Consider the following 20,120-nt stretch of genomic DNA (forward strand, 5'->3'; position numbering starts at 1 on the left):
TGCATATCTCTCCTGTAAAACTATCTGTGCAACCAGGAACTGTTCTCCCACAGCTCAGACAATACCCTGTGAGTGCCCAGCAGGAACTAGCGATTACAAAACAGATAGAGGGATATAGAGAGAAAGGAGTTTTGGTAGAGATACAATCACCTGCTAACACTCCTCTGTATCCAGTCAAGAAGAGAACTCTTGATAAAGGTTCTATGCCCAAATATCGTATGGTACATGATCTAAGAGAAATAAACAAAGTTCTAGATCCAATCACCCCAGTTGTACCCAATCCTCATACGTTACTATCACAGATACCAGCCAGTTCTCAAGTATTTACTGTAATAGATCTTTCAAATGCATTTTTCTCGGTTCCTTTACACCAAGATAGTTGGCATTTGTTTGCATTTACATTTAAGGGCAAACAGTTGGCGTGGACACGCCTTCCACAGGGAATGATACACTCCCCTACTCTTTATTCAAATGCCCTACAAACAGTCCTTCAGAGGTTTGAACCCGAACCACAGGTAGTAATTTTGCAGTATGTGGACAACATACTACTTTGCTGCCCAGATCTAGAAACTGCAGAAAGGTCCACTGTGAGTTTACTATGTTTTCTAGAAAAAGAAGGGTGTAAAGTGAATAGACAAAAGCTACAAGCTTGTCAGACCAAAGTGGTCTTTCTAGGTCATTGCATTTCTCAAGGTAAAAAGCATCTTACACCTCAAAGAACTGAAGCAATAAGACAGATGAATGAGCCTAGAAATCATAAACAGCTACGAGCATTTTTAGGAATAGTGTCTCATTGTAGACAATGGATTATACATGCCAGTCAACTAATGCAACCACTGTATGACTGTGTAAAAAGTGAACCTTATTTGTTGACAAAAGAAGGTCAGATTTCGTTCCAACAATTAAAAGATGCCCTTGTTTCAGCTCCAGCGTTAGGGCTACCAGACTACACCAAACCATTTCAGCTTATGGCTGCAGAAGTTGATTCCCATGCTACAGGAGTTCTTACCCAGAAGCATGCAGGGAAACAAAGACCAATTGCATATCTTTCAGCAAGGTTAGATCCCGTAGCTAGAGCAGTGCCAACCTGTGTACGTGTAGTTGTTGCTGTCTCACTATTGTTGGACAAAGCATCAGAAATTGTCCTAGAGTATCCACTCACAGTTCAAACTACACATGATGTTTATGGGATATTAAACCAGGTCCAACCAAAACACATTTCCATGGACAGACATTTGCGGCTGCAGTGTTCTTTGCTGCTCCCCTCTACTATCACATTTGCTAGGCTTCAGACTCTCAATTTAGCTACACTGCTACCTCTCGAGTCTGAAGGGGGGAATAAGGACACTGATCCACACGCAAATTTTTTCCCTACAGACACACATGATTGTACAGAGCTCATTTTACAAGAAACGGTAGGCTTACCCAATGTATCCGAAACACCACTTCAAAATCCAGATTTAGAGCTGTTTATAGATGGTGGTAGGTTTGCAGATGACACAGGTAACTTTCATACAGGGTATGCAGTTGTGTCAGAATCTGAAACTCTCAAAGCAGAACCACTTCCACCGAAACAGTCTGCACAAGAAGCAGAACTAACAGCATTGATTGAAGCGCTAAAAATAGCTGAGAATCAGACAGTTAATATATACACTGATTCTAGGTATGCACATGGTATTGTGTTTGATTTTGGAGTAATCTGGAGAGCTAGAGGTTACATGACAGCGTCAGGACAACCTGTAAAACATGCTTCTCTGATCAAACAGATCTTAGAGGCTGTACAAGAAACAAAAGAAGTAGCAGTAATCAAGGTAGCTGCACATGTGAGACTCGACACTAGGGAATCTAGGGGAAATGATAGGGCTGATAAAGCAGCCAAAGCAGCAGCAGTCAAACCCTTACAACAGGTCCATACTGTAAACCCCACGGAAAATACTGAAGATAGACTGAGACAAGCACAGGAAGATGCAGGAGAAGAGGAGAGGGACAGGTGGAAAAAGGAAGGGGCAGAAGAACAAGCAGGAATTTGGAAGAAAGATGGACTAATATGTCTACCTAGAGCCTGGTACCCGATTGTAGTTGGTGGATTGCACCACCCTACGCATGTGTCTGCAAATGCAATGACACTACTGGCAAAGCAAGTCTGGTTGGCTCCAGGTTTTGGCAACTACGCAAGAGACTATTGTGCTGCATGCGCTATATGCCTGGCACATAATCCCGGACAGACAACAAAGACCCCTATGAAGCACCACGTCCGACCTCTCTACCCGTTTCAACGGTTACAGATAGACTTTATCCAGCTGCCAAAAAGTAATGGGTATGAGTATGTGTTGGTGTGTGTGGACATGTTCTCGGGGTGGCCAGAGGCCTATCCAGTTCGGAAGGCTTCAGCTAAAAACACTGCTGTAAAGCTAGTTGCCGAACTGGTGCCCCGTTACGGTCTCCCTGAAGTGATCGAGTCAGATAGGGGTACTCATTTCACTGGAGAAATATTTCAAAATGTACTAAAAATGTTGGGTGTTGAAAGTCAGTTACACACTCCGTATCATCCTCAAAGTTCTGGTAAGGTGGAACGCATGAATGGAACTTTAAAATTAAAAATACAGAAAGCCATGGCTGAAACAGGAAAGCCTTGGACAGAATGCCTTCCACTGGCCCTTTACTCAATACGCAATACCCCAAGGGGTAAGACTAAACTGTCTCCATATGAAATTTTGTTTGGCAGGACTGCCAATTTAGGATGTTATTTTCCACAACAACTTGTGTTAAATGTAGAATCATTGACTTCTTATGTGCAAAATCTTCAGAAACAATTAACTAAGGTGCATGCACAAGTTTTTGCTTCCCTTCCAGATCCTGACAACACTGTAGGAAGTCACAAGTTGGAACCAGGTGATCAAGTCTATGTAAAAAGACACACCAGAAAGGCTCTTGAACCAAGATTTGACGGACCCTTCCAAGTCCTGTTGACAACACCTACATCAGTCAAGCTTGAAGGAAAGGCATCATGGATACATGCAAGCCATTGCAAAAAAGCAGTACAAAACTCATGATATTGATATTAATAATGTTAACCTCAACGGAGGCATGGGATAGACTGAATTCTCTAACCCCTTTGAACAATAGATTCGTACAACATCATAGAAAATTAGTGCATGACTTGTTAAATAATACGCAACCCCTGGCAGATTGTTGGATCTGTACCCATTCACCGGTATCAGCCACAAGTATACCTTTTCTAGCAGTTCCCGTATCAGCAGAAGAAATATTTGCTTGGCCTAATTGTTCAGACAACCTGGCCAACAACCAAACTGGTAATACTAGGCTGTGGAATACTACAATCGCCATACCAATTGTGGGATGGGTAGAATTTCCTTGGTGGCAGGGTAATCTCTCAGGGACTAGTACACATCTACAATATTTGGCCTATAAGGGTGGGGCCTGGGTACCTAGGAATAAGACTGGATTAACTAATTTAGGACAGGTCCCCACAGAAAATCTACAGCTCAGTTTCAGTACAACTGCCCCTCCCTCTGATGCTTTCAAACCTGTAGTATTGGAAAGATACATACATAATAGAAAATGGGAACATTCTGAGTTGTTCCCCCAAGGTGATGCAAACAGTTGTACAAGTAAGCCAGGGAACCTGGTTTGTAATGAATCTGACGAGTATGTCAACGGAATGCCTGTATGTGGGAATCCCGCAGCCGGGTACTGTAGCCCCTTGGGACAAAAACCCTCTTGGTGTATGCTTCAGAATGTATCTAGTTTTGTGGATTTGGCCCACAGATTGGTATTGCAGCACTCAGCTCTATGGGATCTGCCTGAGGGTACATTTTGGATATGTGGAGAAGGAGCATATAAATGGCTTCCCGTAGGTATAAAGGGTACTTGTACATTAGGACGCCTAACCCCGGCTACTTTCATAATTTCAAGTAAACAAGTGAATATGCAAGCCGTGCCCAAGCACACACTGTATAAAAGAGCTGCAGATAACTCACCACGCCCCTCGGGGAGGCCACATATAGTACAAATGGGAATTCCCAACAAAATTGTTAGTACCATTTTTATTTATCCTATGTTAACACAAATGTGGGATAAATTAGTTAGAGCCACAGATTATCTAGATGATCAGATCTGGGATATATTGGATATACTAAACACTAGTATAGCTGTACAGAATCAGCTTATAATAGTCGTCAACCAACATACTCTGGTATTGGATTACCTAACTGCCTCACAAGGAGGTATGTGTCAAATCATCGGACCCACCTGCTGTCATTATATAGACCCGAATAGTACTATGAGTATGACATTTAAATTAAAGGATGTACAACGACTCAGAGATCAGTATGACAAAGACAATGACCAGAATAAGGATAGCTGGTGGTCAGATACCTTTTCTTTTCTTAACCCAGCCAACTGGTTCAGAGGGATCGGTGGGTGGGTTGCTGGGATTATGCAGAGCATAATACATATAGTTATGATTATTGTAATCATATATGTATTATTCAAGATTGTGCTCAAGGGTATCTCAGTATGCACAGATAAATTTTGTGTAATAGATGCAAGAGTATAAAGTTTTTTTTCATTCTTATGTTATCCTTTAGTGATTTTAATTATTATTGCCGTACTAATTTTTTTTATATATTTTAGTATACTGCCGTATAAAGAAGAGAATGCACAGACTTTATGCAAGAATTTGTGATAGATTATAAAAGAATATGTCAAAGGGGGGAATTGTGGAGATCAGACTGAACGAAAGAATCCATCTTGTCTTCCTCCTGAGAAATCTGGTTTACAACAAGAAACTTGAGCAAACTTGACATTTCCTTTTATGGAAGTAATCACGCGCGCATTTCTCCTTGATATTGTAGCCTTTCATCCACATACCAGATATTGTAACTTTTCACTAGTATAGATTTGCTTTGTAAGTGATTGTGAAATATGAGCGCTTGTGCGCATGTCTGTAAATGCCTAACTTTTTACTATATAAAGAAGGGGCAGCGCCCAGTGAGGCAGGCGTGCTCCGGGGCTACCCCTGTTTATGACCACACAACCTTTGTGCTGCGTGTCATTTACTTGGATCCCTACATCCAGGAAGCCAGGGACGGAGAAGGACTCAACACAGCTATAGACATGTTCTTTACATGAACTGATGCAAACCCTCAAAAAAAACCCCTTGAAATTCCAGGTTGTGTTCCAGGTTGTGAGGAAGAAAAACATGGAAAATGCCAAGGGGGTTGAATATTTGTGCAAGCCACTGTATATCCATCTGCAACATCTATAACTTTTATTGTTGACCTTCCGCAAATAGCAAGTAGCTTTCCACTGTTTCTAAAATAGAAAAGTTATTGCTCTGGACAATTCCAGATGGTATTATATACAAAGTAACAGAGAAAAATAGATTAGATAAAAGAAGCCGTTTTGCATAAGGAACGTGATGAATGAAGATAGGAACATGGTTTAATGTCTGCTCTGTCATAGCAAACTGCACATTATAAGTCATGTCCTCCAGGACAAACAGTGTAAGAATCGCTTTCCATCCAGAATCAGCAGAGGAGTTGTAAATCTTTTGATTTGAGACTTTGGAGGGAAGCGATACAAGAAGACAATATGTAGATATTGATTTATTAGAAAAAGAGCCAAGAAAATCCAGGGTTTATCAGTGCATAGAAGCTCCAATCATTGTAATTTACATGTATCATGGGTGCTGTCATAATCAGATGAATATTCTGGTGGTTGAAAATTTAGTATGTGTTTTAAGGGGAAACTAAATGCAATAAAGATAGGAAATATGTTACCTGCCAAATTCTCATAGTAACTGCATCTCACAAACGTCTGGATATCTGAAATGATGGTCCCAAAACAGAAATTCAAAAGAAAAAGCCCACATGAAAATTAGTCACAAAATCGAAAAAGACACTGTCATATACAGCTCTGGGAAAAATTAAGACCACCATATCAAAACCCTGACATGGGCAGCCCAATCTCCAGACCTGAACCCCATTGAAAACCTCTGGAATGTAATCAAGATGATGATGGATAGTCACAAGCACATTTTTGAACCAGAAGCAGTGTGAAAGACTGGTGGGAAGCATGCCAAGACGCATGAAAGCTGTGATAAAAAATCATGGTTATTCCACAAATATTGATTTCTGAACTCTCCCTCAGTTAAAACATTAGTACTGTTGTTTCTAAATGATTATGAACTTGTTTTCTTTGCGTTATTTGAGGTCTGAAAGCACTGTTTTGTTTTTTTAATTTTGACCATTTCTCCTTTTCAGAAAGAAATACAAAATTTATTGCTTGGAAATTCGGAGACATGTTGTCAGAAGTTTATAGAATAAATTAACAATTTACATTTTACTCAAAAATATACCTATAAAGAGAAAAATCAGACAAACTGAACATTTTGCAGAGGACTCTTATTTTTTGCCAGAGCTGTATGCAAACAAAAAAAAAAATGCCCACATGGAATATTGCCCAAGTGGAAAAATGCCCTTACAGAAAAATACCCACATGGAAAATTACTCCCACTGAGTGAAAAACCCACCCAGAGCTCTATGTTTGAAAGGTCCTGGCAGAGCAACGTGATTAGTGCACATACTGCGCTGCACTCTGTGTTATCTGATAACTGAGAAGCCAGATCCTACATACAGACTAGTGTAACACCTGACTGTCTAGTTTATAGATAACGCAGATAGTTGTACACTGAGCACTCAAATCTGTGCAAGTAATGAGCTGCAAATAACTTCTAGCCAAGTTTCTCTCTCGTTTGAACAGAACAGAAAAATTCTATAAAATCCCGTCTCCTTCTCCACACCTCTGCTTAGTGGAAACCTCATGGGAGGGCGATTGGAAGGTGAAGAAACAATTACTTGTTAAGAGGCAATGCAAAAATTAGCCTTATTTTGGGAGCAGTTTTATCAGCTTTACTTACCCTGTGCAGAGTTGAATTATCAGCAGAAGTCAGTATAGCTATAAAAAAAACCACCAGACAGTCAGGAGATGTGTGGCTGTGCACACAATTATAAATGGTAGGGAAGTAGCAGTGGCAGCAACCAAACAGTATGGAATATGATGGAATCAGACGTAGTGCCCAACCATGGAGGCTCGATCAACTATTTTGGAAGATGTTAAGCATTGGAGCTGCTCAAAGCATTGACTCAGAGGGCCAGAAAAGACAAGTAGTGACAGAGATAAGATTTATTATTTATACCACCTACCAAAACCACTCAGATGGGCGAACCCGAAGAGTAAAGTTTGGCGTCCGTACCGAACACCTACTGTTCAAGCACGGACACCGAACATGGACTTCCCCAGGAGGTCCGTGTTACTGCTCGGGTTCAGCTGTCTGAACACCAGGTGTTTGTTGCGCTGCCATAGTGTGGCAAACAACGCTTCTGATCGGCGATAAAATCATCACCGCTGGTCAGAAAGCCGTGGTTCCCATGCTGTCAAATAACAACGTGAGCGCGCAGCTGTGATCGGAGGTATAAAGTTTACCTCCGGTCACTGGTGCCAGCAGCTGTGACTACTGCTCCCATCAGGCGACACCTGCTGCCCATAATAACAGAGCAGGAGCGGCGGATGGGAGTATTCATTAGCCATCTCCTGTGCTATAAATAAAGAATTTTAAAAAAGTCTGTCATGGGTTCCACTCTATCTAATAGATACGCCTTTTATGGGTGGCTGCGGGCAGCTATTTTTAAACTGGGGGGTCAATATCCATATAATCTCATCAGCCGCTCCTGCTCTCACTGTTATTAGTGGCAGCAGGCGACAGCTGATGGGAGAAGTAGTTCCATCAGCTGACACTAGGAACCAGAGATAAACTTTATACCTCTGATCACAGCTGCACGCTTACGATGTCTTTTGACAGCGTGGGATACGTGACTATCTGACCGGCAGGGATGATTTTACCGCCGATCAGATGCTGTGTTTGCCGCGCTGTCATGCACATGACAGAGTGGCAAACACTGGATGTTAGAGCCCCCCATTCAAGTGAATGGGGTCCGGGTACTTCTAGTACCCGAACTCAAACTTTTTGTAACTGTTCAGCCAAACTCACGGGACCCGAACATGCAGGTGTCCGCCCATCTCTAATAATAATAAGAAAAAAAACAACTCTTGCACTAGAATATAGTAACCAATTTTCATAGATCAAAAATATAATTCTGAAATACTTACCTATTATATTTGAAGAACAAAAACTTCACTAAATACCCATTTATATGGATACACCTAAAGTAAATGGGAATGGTTGGTGATATCAACTTCCTGTTTGTGGCACATTAGTATATGGGAGGGAGCAACCTTTATAAGATGGGTGGTGACCATGGCGGCCATTTTGATGTCCGCCACTTTGGATCCAACTTTATTTTTTCCAATGAGAAGAGGGTCATGTGACACATCAAACTTATTGAGAATTTCACAAGAAAAACAATGGTGTGCTCGGTTTTAACATAACTTTATTCTTTCATGAGTTATTTACAAGTTTATGACCACTTATAAAATGTGTTCAAAGTGCTTCCCATTGTATTGGATTGTCAATGCAACCCTCTTCTTTCACTCTTGACACACTGATAGCAACACTGCAGAACAAATGCTAGCACAGGCTTCCAGTATCCATTGTTTTGGATGCTGCACATCTCGTATCTTCACAGCATAGACAATGGCCTTAAGTTTTTAAACCTACTGAATAAAAACTGGTACCTCTTCTCTGCATCAGTTTGGATTTCAGAGTATAAGAGGACTTCCAGACAGTTAGTAACATAACCGTCACCAAATACATTTTTCTTAACACCTTTAAAAGTGCACAACATAAGTGACAAAGCGGGGGAGAGAATATAAGGGTGCTGTTATGGGCTCTGTAAAATTCCGTTACCGGTAAGTAACTAAGATTTTTCCCTTCTCCCATAACAGCACCACCTGAGAGATTTAAAAAGATCAAAAGCACTCTAGGGAGGGATCATCGCTTGAGATACTTTCCTCACAAAGGACAGATCAACAGAGGACAGTTTAAGAAGACAGTGTTTATAGAAGGTGGGAGGGGAAGACCACATTGCTGCTTCTTAGAAGCGTTGGTGGTATAGTGGTGAGCAGTTGACCTGGGTTCGATTCCCAGCCAGCGCATGGCTTACTTTTCACCATTGGTGTTGCGTTTATTCTTGGGGAGAAAAGCTGCATCTGGCCTCAAAACTACTCTATCATCCAATATCTGCATAAATGGATGATTAATGGATAGAGCCTGTAAATTACTAACCCCTTCTGACTTCAGGGACGCTAACATCACTATCTTTAGTGTTAGTCTCTTTGCTGGCACTTCATGTAGGGGCTCAAAGGGCGATCTTGTTAATGTCTCAAGAACTAGATTTACGTCCGAAGGAGGCATCTTTGGAGATGGAATTGGTCTTGACCTATGACATGTGTGGGGAAAGAGGGGGGTCGGCGGGCGCCCAAGTCAGTTAGCCAGAACCGCATGGACCCGGGATCTTCCCACCTAACGCCTGCTCTCCCGTTAACGTGGGTATAACGCCACTCAGACAGCACAGGGTGAGGATAAAACAGTGTGGCAATGCTTTATTAAGCCACAAAACAGGCAGATAACACATAGAACAGTTTCATCTAAATTCCCCAAGATGGTGCACATTACAGAGTCTCACCCTTACGCTGACCTGTGTTATGACCTGGTGGTTAAGAGGCCACACTGAAATGACCTGGTGGCTAAAACGCAACATGGGACGAGCTCTGAGGAGGTGGTATCTCTACTGACCGCAGACCCTAATCCTAACAACAACACTAGTAATAGCCGTGGGATGTTCCTGACTCTCCCTAGACACCTCTTCACAGCCTAAGAATTAACTACCCCTAAATAGAAAGCTATCTTGCCTCAGAGAAAACCCAAAAAGGAAAGATAGCCCCCCACAAATATTGACTGTGAGTGGAGAGGGAAATGACATACACAGAAATGAAATCAGACAGAGAGAAAAGGATACTGTGCGGTCAGTATTAAAAACTACAAAAATCCACGCAGAGTTTACAAAAATGAACTCCACACCGACTCACGGTGTGGAGAGGCAAATCTGCTACCCCAGAGCTTCCAGCTAGCCTGAATATGACATAGCGACAAGCTGGACAAAATGAGACATATTTGCAAAGCAATAGAGTCCAAAGCAAATGGACAAACAAGAACTAGCAGAAACTTATCTTTTGCTGACAAGGACAGGCCATATGAGAAATCCAAGGAGAGAACAAAATCCAACCTAAGACAATGACAGCTGGCATGAACTAAAGCCCAGAGCAGGTTTAAATAACAAACCCAGGCAAGGTGATCAGTGAATGCAGCTGCTACAGCCACCTAAAAGAGCAGCAGTTCCACTCGAAACCACCAGAGGGAGCCCAAGGGCAGAACTCACAAAAATACCATTAGCAGCCACAGGAGGGAGCTCCAGAACGCAATTCACAACAGACCTGCCAGGATAATTGCAGATGTTACGTCGGAGCTCCCAGGGTCGGCTACCCCACCTGTGGTACAAACACACAGAGGAGGTAACGACAATCATAGGGAGATGACAGTCCACACAGTCCATACAAGGTCCAAAGCCAGTTGACATGAGAGTCACCACCTGGCTAATCTGAACATCTCCATTGAGCCAGGCGACCAGCGGGTCCCAATCCTGGCTTTCTCCAAACGTATCCATGGTTCAGTGATGGTCAAAGGAGCAGATTTGTATCCTTCCAACTGGAGCCGAAAACCCCTAGGTTGTTTCCTATAGGATGATAAATCCATGTCCATCGTGATGGTGCCATGATGAAGTGTCTGCAGTCCAGTCTCTTGTCCGTTGGGTGTTTTGCAGAATGTCCGGCTGTGTTGCTCTCTCTCTCTCTTTGTCTCTGAGTCTCTTTAAACAGAGGCATGTAACCTATTTTTAGATTTACCCAGTGTCCTTCAGTCCACCCTCACAGATAAGGAGAAGAATGGTGAGGACCAAGTTGCCTGGTTTAATTATGTAATCTATTTGCATAGATTTTCCTGCTCTGATTTAAAAAATCAACAAACTATCTGGGCTAGACAATGTGTAATTAGTAGTGATGAGCGAATATACTCATTACTCGAGATTTCTCGAGCATGCTCGGGGTTCCTCTGAGTATTTTTAAGTGCTTGGAGATTTAGTTTTTCTTGCTGCAGCTGAAAAATTTATATCTGTTAGCCAGCATAAGTACATGTGGGGGTTGCCTGGTTGCTAGGGAATCTCCACATGTATTTATGCTGGCTAACAGATGTAAATCATTTAAATGCGGCAAGAAAAACTAAATCTCCGAGCTCTAAAAAATACTTGGAGGACCCCGAGCATGCTCGAGAAATTTCGAATAACGAGTATATTCGCTCATCACTAGTAATTAGCATATCAGTAGACCTTACTATTCTATAAGGATAGGAGCACACTATGTTATATCAAATGTTGGCTTACAAGTCAATATTCCATGCTTACACAGACAAAAGTCTGACCCACCAGAAATCAACACTTAAATCCAAAAGCTAACATTGAAATAAAAAGTCAGTTCTTCTTGGTTTGCTAAACATAGTCGTCTTGGTAATTAAAATATATTCTGGTATCTTCACAACATGCTTTAATAAACCTAACCATCCATTTATCCGATGCCAGCTTGTAGTTGCATAGTGCTGTTAAGGCCAATACCTGCACCTTAAGGGTGCTGGTGGCTAGGCCCAACTGCATACCCCTTTAAAGAAACTCTAATATGGCTCTGATTGGGACCCTACTCCCAAAAGACTGCCTTGAAAAGGCTAAAAACATAGCCCATATCCTGCCATATATTATAGTCATAACTGTCTTCCTACTCTGTATCAGGGCAGCGACTAAGGCGGGGGAAATCCTCTCTGTCTTAATAGTGCCCTCTCAAAATCCAGGTCGTCAAATGAAGAGCTGACCTCTGAGGATGTGACACTGGGACCTGCCTGAGGAGACCTTGAACGTCAACGAGAATCCAGGGATCTGATGACATCTTCCTCATCCATGAGAACCATGGTCTCTTGGGCCAAAAATGAGCAATGAGGATGACCTTTGCTCCTTCCTCCTGAATCTTCCTTAGGACTGCCGAAATCAACATCAATGGGGGAAATACATAAGCCAGTTAGAAACCCCAAGGAATCTGTAGTGCGTCCACCATGTATGGCTTTTCTCTTGGGTTTAAAGAGCAGAAGATTTTTGTCTTCCTGTGGGCAAACAAATCTATCTCTGGTTGCCCCCAAAGCTCCACAATCTGCTGAAAAATTGCCAGATCCAGTTCCCATTCGCATTGTTTTAGGGTTGTCCGGCTGAGAAAATTTGCTTCTTCGTTCTCCTTCCCCTTTATGTGCAGAGCAGATAGCTGTAGATGATGTTCCTCCATAATCTGGAGAATTGCTCGGGATAACCGCATTGGGGTCTGGGATTTTGTACCCCCCTGGTGGTTGATATAGGCAACTGACTTTCGGTTGTCTGACATTATGCGAACATGGTTTGAGGATTGGCTGGCTTCTGCCTCTGACCAGACCCCCTAGACTATGCAGTCTCTGAGATGTGCACCCCATCATTCTGCGCTTGCATCCATCACAATCACGTCTGATATCTGGTAGGACCATGGAATTCCCCTCGAAAACTTCCCTGGATCCAGCCACCAGGTCATGGAGTCTACTGCTTCCCGGGAGAGTGTAATCTTCCCCTCAAAGCACCTTGCAAGCTTCCTTTCTCCATCTAGAACATCCTGCTGTAAGGCCCTGGAATAAATTTGGGCCCACTGAGCTGCTGGAATGCATGACGTCATTGATCCTAGTAAGGATATAGCTTTCCTTAAGGACATGACTGGACTGGTCAATGCTGCTTATACCAGGGCTACAATTCTGTCTTTCTTCTCCTCTTGCAGGAGACAGACCTGCCTCTCCGAGTCCAAAATAAGCCCTAAGAAGGTTTGAGAAAAAATCAGAGATGATTACCTGCTGAAGCCTCCAAACAAATGCACCAGCAGGGCGCATCGGACCCGATTAATGATGGCATAAAACAGGTGCAAAAAATACCAATGAAACAACCACTTTCAATCCAGTGTTGGCTGTTTGGCATTAGTGCACAGAAAGATAAGCGATAATAGTCTGTATGTCAACATACAGACTATTATCACTTATCTTTCTGTGCACTAATGCCAAACAGCCAACACTGGATTGAAAGTGGTTGTTTCATCTGTATTTTTTGCACCTGTTTTTTGCCATCATTAATCGGGTCCGATGCGCCCTGCTGGTGCATTTGTTTGGAGGCTTCAGCAGGTAATCATCTCTGCTTTTTTTCTCTGTGATTTTTTTCAATTTTCTGGAGGATTTTTAAGTCCTCTTTTTGTGTCTGTGAGCTAAGAAGGTTTGAACCTTCAGGGGCTGCAACCTCAACTTCTTGATATTTATCATCCAACCCAGCCTTGACATGGTGGTCTGGATGTACCTTAATTGAGCACTGCAGTCGTCTTCTGTTCTGCTGATTACTAAACAATCGTCTAGATATGGCACTACCAACACATTCCTTTCTTGCAAATGTGCAGTCACCTCCAGAACTATCTCGGTGTAAACTCTTGGGGCCAGGAATAGACCAAAGGGCAGAGCCCAGTATTGGAAATGTCTGAGTTGATTGCTTATATACACCGCTACCCTCAGGAACTGCTGATCTTCCTGATGGATGGGGACATGATAGCATCCATCCTTCAAGTCTAGGACACTCATGTAGCAGCCTGGGAACAAGATCTTTTTGTTGATTTTATTGACACCATCTTGAACGGTCTGTAGATCAGGAACTTGTTGAGACCCTTTAAGTTGATAATTGTCCTGAACGTCTGGTCGGTCTTCCATATCAGAAACAAGGGAGAATAAAACCTCCTCCCCTGCTGCTAAACCAGCCCTTCCACCAGCACTCTCTTTTGTAGCAAAAGTAATACTTCCACCTCTAGGGCCTGTTGCTCCTTCCAAGATCTGGGGGATGAGATCTTGAAGCTGTGCCTGGGAGTGGATCTGAACTTCAGTCTCAGTCCTGATCTTATTATATTGAGTACTCAGGCATTGGTGGAGACTTCCTCCAGGCAGGTTGGAAGTGGGACAACCTTCCTCCTACCTGGTAGAGCCCATCACTTAGAGGACTTCCGATTCCATGCCAAGGAACCCCCAAACATGATACCCCTGCTCCTCGGTTTCTTGTCCTTCCAATCACCCTGTTCCTTAGTGGGTCTGTCCCTGCTATATACATCTATAGCTATCTATCTATCTATCTATCTATCTATCTATCTATCTATCTATCTATCTATCTATCTATATATGCTATATATATATATCTCTTCCCCTATGAAAGGAGCTCTTGAATTGAAGACAGGACACATTAGGAAAACTTTTTTTCTTATGCGCTGTCCTGTCTAGCATATCGTCCAGAGCTTGACTGAAAGGATATCTCCTTTCACATGGGATAGAACATAGTCTGGTCTTGGAGTGGGCATCTCCTGGCCAGCTCTTGAGCCATAAAGCTCTGTGGGCAGCATTGGATAGATTTGCCAATCTGGCTGCTAACCTGACAGAATCGGCTGAGGCGTCAGCTTGGAAGGCCACTGCTCCCTTCAACAGCGTAAGGTCCACCAAGATCTTTTCTCTAGGGGTTGTGGTGCAGTAAAAGGTGTAGTGCTGGACAGAAGATATATTTCTTCCAGCAAGATAAGATTTGGCCTGTTTTTTTCCTAAGGTTGAAGACCTGCAGTGATGTCACGATCATGTGATCAGCCCATATGATAGGTACCTCACCTGTGGGTGTGGTTTGAGGCTATGCAATGGAGTTTTTTTGCTTGGACAGGGTCTGTGTGCAAGGTGAGAGGCGCTAGGCTGGAGATAGCCCGAATTTGTTTGGTCATGCAGCAACGGTTCACAACAGGACTCATAGCAACCCTGGGAATGGCACCTGGCGGACGCCGCTGACCAAGCAGCCACTTAATTAAGCCCGTCCCATGCAAGGGTGAGTCTGAGACCAGTGGTTCTCCAAGATGGAGTACAGATCTCCTGTGTATAATAGTGCAGCGCCCCAGAGTCCTGGTCATTGCAGTACTGTGGTTCCGCCACTATGGGGAGCCATGGTGCGTCCGATGGCACTGAAGGAGTTCATCTGATCAGGTATCACAGACACCAATAGATTTCACAGCTGGGCCTCCGGGGGGAGCTAAGGGTTCTATTCATTAGGCCACTCCCCACCATAGTGGGTAAACTGGGGGTCAGGCAGGAAGTTAGAGGAGAAAGCTGACTGGATTGGACGAAGCAACACCTAGTGGCAGAGGGTGTTGTGGAGGAAGAGACAGTAGGGTCTCTGTCAGGGGTGGGATCCTGACAGAGGCTTGGCATTGAAAAGAACGTAACGGGTCCGCGCCAGCTCCGGGAAGCGGCGGGACCCAAGAAAGGACTAGAAGCGAGATAGATTGTGCTGAGTGAGAAACGAGATCAAGCAATAGGAGAATACCAGTAGGGGTCGAGCTGTAAGACCGGAGCAACATCCTACTGAGGCGCACTACCGGCGGCCGGAACGCCGAGGGAGTATTTCATTAGACAGCTTCAAGCAATACTCTAAACAGCGGCAGGACAGTCAGTCTCAGGCGGGCTGTCTCACCTAAATCACCTATGAAGTCTTGGGAGGCAATTGCGGGAGAGGGGCGTCTCTAGGGTCCCGGAAGAACTCCAGGCCTACCCGACAAACGGGTGCCGTTCTAACTGTAACATCAGGAAGGGACGGAAGATTAGCAGAAGATCAGTTAATCGAGTTGTGAGGGAACACGAGAAACAGACACAACGGTTGTGGGGTACTTTCCGTAAGCATAGCAGGGAAGGACTACAACACATAGCGCTAAGAAGGAAGGCACCGATTTCCACCTGTGAAGTGAACTCTGGAGGTGCCATTGGACCGGCCGGACTTGCGCAGCCTGGTGAACCGTATTCTGGACTGAGGACTCAGAGATCTCCAGTAAAGAGGTAAAGAGACTGCAACCTGGTGTCCTCATTATTTAGCGCGACCTGCACCCCACAACTGCACCACCAACATCCACACCTATCATTCACTGTGCGCCCCACGGCAGGGTCACGGGCCGGGGCCTAGCCGCCGTGACAACCCCAGAAGCAGAGACCCAGAGGCCCGGTACCGGGTACCCCTCGGCCCTGTGGCAGTGGGGGCGCTACAACTTGGCGTCACGAACAGGATCTACTTAAGCCTGAAGAATCAGGTCATGTGTGCCTTGGAACTGTGATTTATCGTGCTTGGACTGTGCTTTATTACAAGGACTGTGTGTTGCCACTTGCCGCCAGAAGTTCCCGCCAAAACCGCCGCCATTACAGCGCTAAGGAGAGCGCAGGAGAAGAAGAAGGGCGTGGAAGTGGGCGTGAACAAGCTGAAGAGCGCGAAAGATAATGGCCGCCCAGTCTAAATATCTCGGCCCCTTGAGGACGTGTCCGTCAGCAGCCGAGATCCGCCTCCTGATCCTTAATGGTGGGCAGAGACAACGAAAACGAAACCGCCCACGAAGAAGAGAGCGGGAAAAGGACCAGGAAGAAGAAGTGAGCGACATGGAGGACGCCATGGCGAGCCGCCCGGAGCCGGAGCGTGGGGTCGGAGCAGAGGACTCCCCCAGCCACCCGGAGGGGCACCGCAACCAGGCCTCCACCGCTGATGCTGAATTCCTGCAGGCCGGAGTGGACGAGCTCGGCGACCGACCCCGGCGGACGCAGCTGAGCACCGAGGCCGGGTGGAAGAAGGCCATCATCAGGAGCCTCACCGGACATCTGTCGGCAGCCTCATCTGGTCCGGAGCAGGAAAGAAGTCCCAGCGCTCCAAAGCTGGAAAGCAAGGCCCTGCCGGGAAGGGGTATGCTGCGAGCAGAGATGACAACGCCGCAGCACAAGGTCCCGCAACCAGCGTTCCAGACCCCAGCGGAGACGGAGCAGATCGGCACCGGAGGGACCGCATCTGAAGCAGGTATGAAGGACGACCCTGCCCTGACGACCGACACCACTCCCGTGACTGCTGGTGCCACAACTGCTGACTCCGTTCCAGTGACTGATCTTGCAGTAGCCGCTACCTCTGCTGCAGCAAATGCCCCTACTCAAGCTGCGCAGACCTCCATCGCTGCGCATGATTTAACCGTACATGAAAGACGGATTAACGGCGTGTGTCCAGCACTGGGTGTAGCCCTGGACCTCACTTTTCCCAGGCCAGGAAGGGTTAAGTGCCAGGTGCAGCCCTGGAAGCCGTCCAACTAAGCCTCGGAAACCTGAAACTGTAAATAGTTAACTGTTTATTTCCTTGCTGTTTTGCTGCTAAAACCCGTCCTGGGTTAACTCTTAAAGGGATCCCTTTGTTTACCCGGGATCCCTATTGCTTTTTATTTTTGCTTTCACTTTCATTTTTGCTTTTTTGTTCCACAATGTTATAAAAACTGCTGAATCATGAACAATGCATGATACAAACTTCTTGTAAATAGTTTGCACCTTCTTAAAGGTGCTATCAACTGGTTCTATATGAGGAAAGGACACTTTGCGAAGATATTGTTTTTTGAAAACATCACTGGAGTCCTTATTGCAAACAGACTTGCAGCTTGAGGAGTTGCACTACCTCATAGAGACTTGGTCCCCTCTTAAAGGGGATGTTCATTTGTCGCGTTTCGATAGTAATATTGCTTAAGATAAGTAGCAATAACGTTGATGAAGAGAAAAGTGATGATAATGTTGTACGAGAAAAGTTATATGTGTTTAATTAGTTAAATGTGAAGAAATACTGATGATGTGCTCTGAGAATTAAAAGGTGAAAGATAGAAGAAGGATGCAGTGGGCCCGTAGAGATAGATGTGGTGTCCAGCATGCAAGAAAGGAAGAAAGATAATGAGAAGGCTTAATGTTCGATAGAAAATGTTTAGATAATGTTGATAGATAGTTAGGATAGAAGGCAAACCCTGAGTCCTCATAGGAGTCATGTAGAGATGGCTCAGTGCTCTTAAACTGAAAGTAATGTTATGTTCTATACTGTGTATAGTAGTTGAAAAGGCAGTAGGCCCTGGCTGAACGGGGCGGTCCTGTAACAGAAAGGAGAGGCAGTAGGTCTGGTGCCGATAGGACAGGCGGTCCTGCAGATTTAAAGAAGGCGAATGGGAAAGTTAAAATACCTTATAATGTGATTATAGGAAGGTCTTTAGTGGATTTAGAGTGTGAGTCCTTAACCCCTTCCCGACATGTGACGGTATAGTACGTCACATGTCGGGACCCCCGCTTTGATGTGCGCTCCGGCGGTGAGCGCACATCAAAGTCGCGACATGTCAGCTGTTTTTTACAGCTGACATGTGCGCGCAATAGCGGCGGGTGAAATCGCGATCACCCGCCGCTATTAACTAGTTAAATGCCGCTGTCAAACGCAGACAGCGGCATTTAACTACCGCATCCGGCCGTGCGGCCGGATATGAGCGCATCGCCGACCCCTGTCACATGATCGGGGGTCGGCGATGCTCCTCCATTGTAACCATAGAGGTCCTTGAGACCTCTATGGTTACTGATTGCCGGTGGCTGTGAGCGCCCCCCTGTGGTCGGCGCTCACAGCACACCTGCATTTTAGCTACATAACAGCAATCTGATGATCGCTGTTATGTAGCAGAGCCGATCGGGCTGTGCCTGCTTCTAGCCTCCCATGGAGGCTATAGAAGCATGGCAAAAGTAAAAAAAAAAAGTTTTTAAAAATGTGAAAAAAATAAAAAAAACATAAAAGTTTAAATCACCCCCCTTTCGCCCCAATCAAAATAAATCAATAAAAAAAAAAAAAAACCTACACATATTTGGTATCGCCGCGTTCAGAATCGCCCGATCTATCAATTAAAAAAAAGCATTAACCTGATCGCTAAATGGCGTAATGAGAAAAAAATTCGAAACGCCAGATTTACGTTTTTTTGGTCGCCACGACATTGCATTAAAATGCAATAACGGGCGATCAAAAGAACGTATCTACACCAAAATGCTATCATTAAAAACGCCAGCTCGGCACGCAAAAAATAAGCCCTCACCCGACCCCAGATCACGAAAAATGGAGACGCTACGAGTATCGGAAAATGGCGCAATTTTGTTTTGTTTTGTTTTTTGCAAAGTTTGGAATTTTTTTTCACCACTTAGGTGAAAAATAACCTAGTCATGTTAGGTGTCTATGAACTCGTAGTGACCTGGAGAATCATAATGGCAGGTCAGTTTTAGCATTTAGTGAACCTAGCAAAATAGGCAAGCAAAAAACAAGTGTGGGATTGCACTTTTTTTGCAATTTCACTGCACTTGGAATTTTTTTCCCGTTTTCTAGTACACGACATGCTAAAACCAATGATGTCGTTCAAAAGTACAACTCGTCCCGCAAAAAATAAGCCCTCACATGGCCAAATTGACGGAAAAATAAAAAAGTTATGGCTCTGGGAAGGAGGGGAGCGAAAAACGAAAACGGAAAAACGGAAAAAGCTCCGGGGGTGAAGGGGTTAAAGGCAATGTTAAATTATTGTTCAACAATTTTGTACTTAGTAGAATACCCGGTTGGGTAACAGGAGTTATTTATAGCCTGTAATTTATAATGTTAACCATGTTTGTAACGTTCAAGTGTCCTCACCTCCCATAAAGGGAAGCTCTGTTCAAGTATACTTATTATTATTTGCACTCAACAAAAATTGTATGTCTTTTTGCTAACCTGTATTGTTGTTTTCTTCCCAGTCCCAGAGTACTGTGTTTAACCAGGGGGGAGTGCAGCGCCCCAGAGTCCTGGTCGTTGCAGTACTGTGGCTCTGCCACTATGGGGAGCCATGGTGCGTCCGATGGCACTGAAGGAGTTCATCTGATCAGGTATCACAGACACCAATAGATTTCACAGCTGGGCCTCCGGGGGGAGCTAAGGGTTCTATTCATTAGGCCACTCCCCACCATAGTGGGTAAACTTGGGGTCAGGCAGGAAGTTAGAGGAGAAAGCTGACTGGATTGGATGAAGCAACACCTAGTGGCAGAGGGTGTTGTGGAGGAAGAGACAGTAGGGTCTCTGTCAGGGGTGGGATCC

The sequence above is a fragment of the Ranitomeya variabilis genome, chromosome 2 (genome assembly GCF_051348905.1).
Source record: "Ranitomeya variabilis isolate aRanVar5 chromosome 2, aRanVar5.hap1, whole genome shotgun sequence".
NCBI lineage: Eukaryota > Metazoa > Chordata > Amphibia > Anura > Dendrobatidae > Ranitomeya > Ranitomeya variabilis.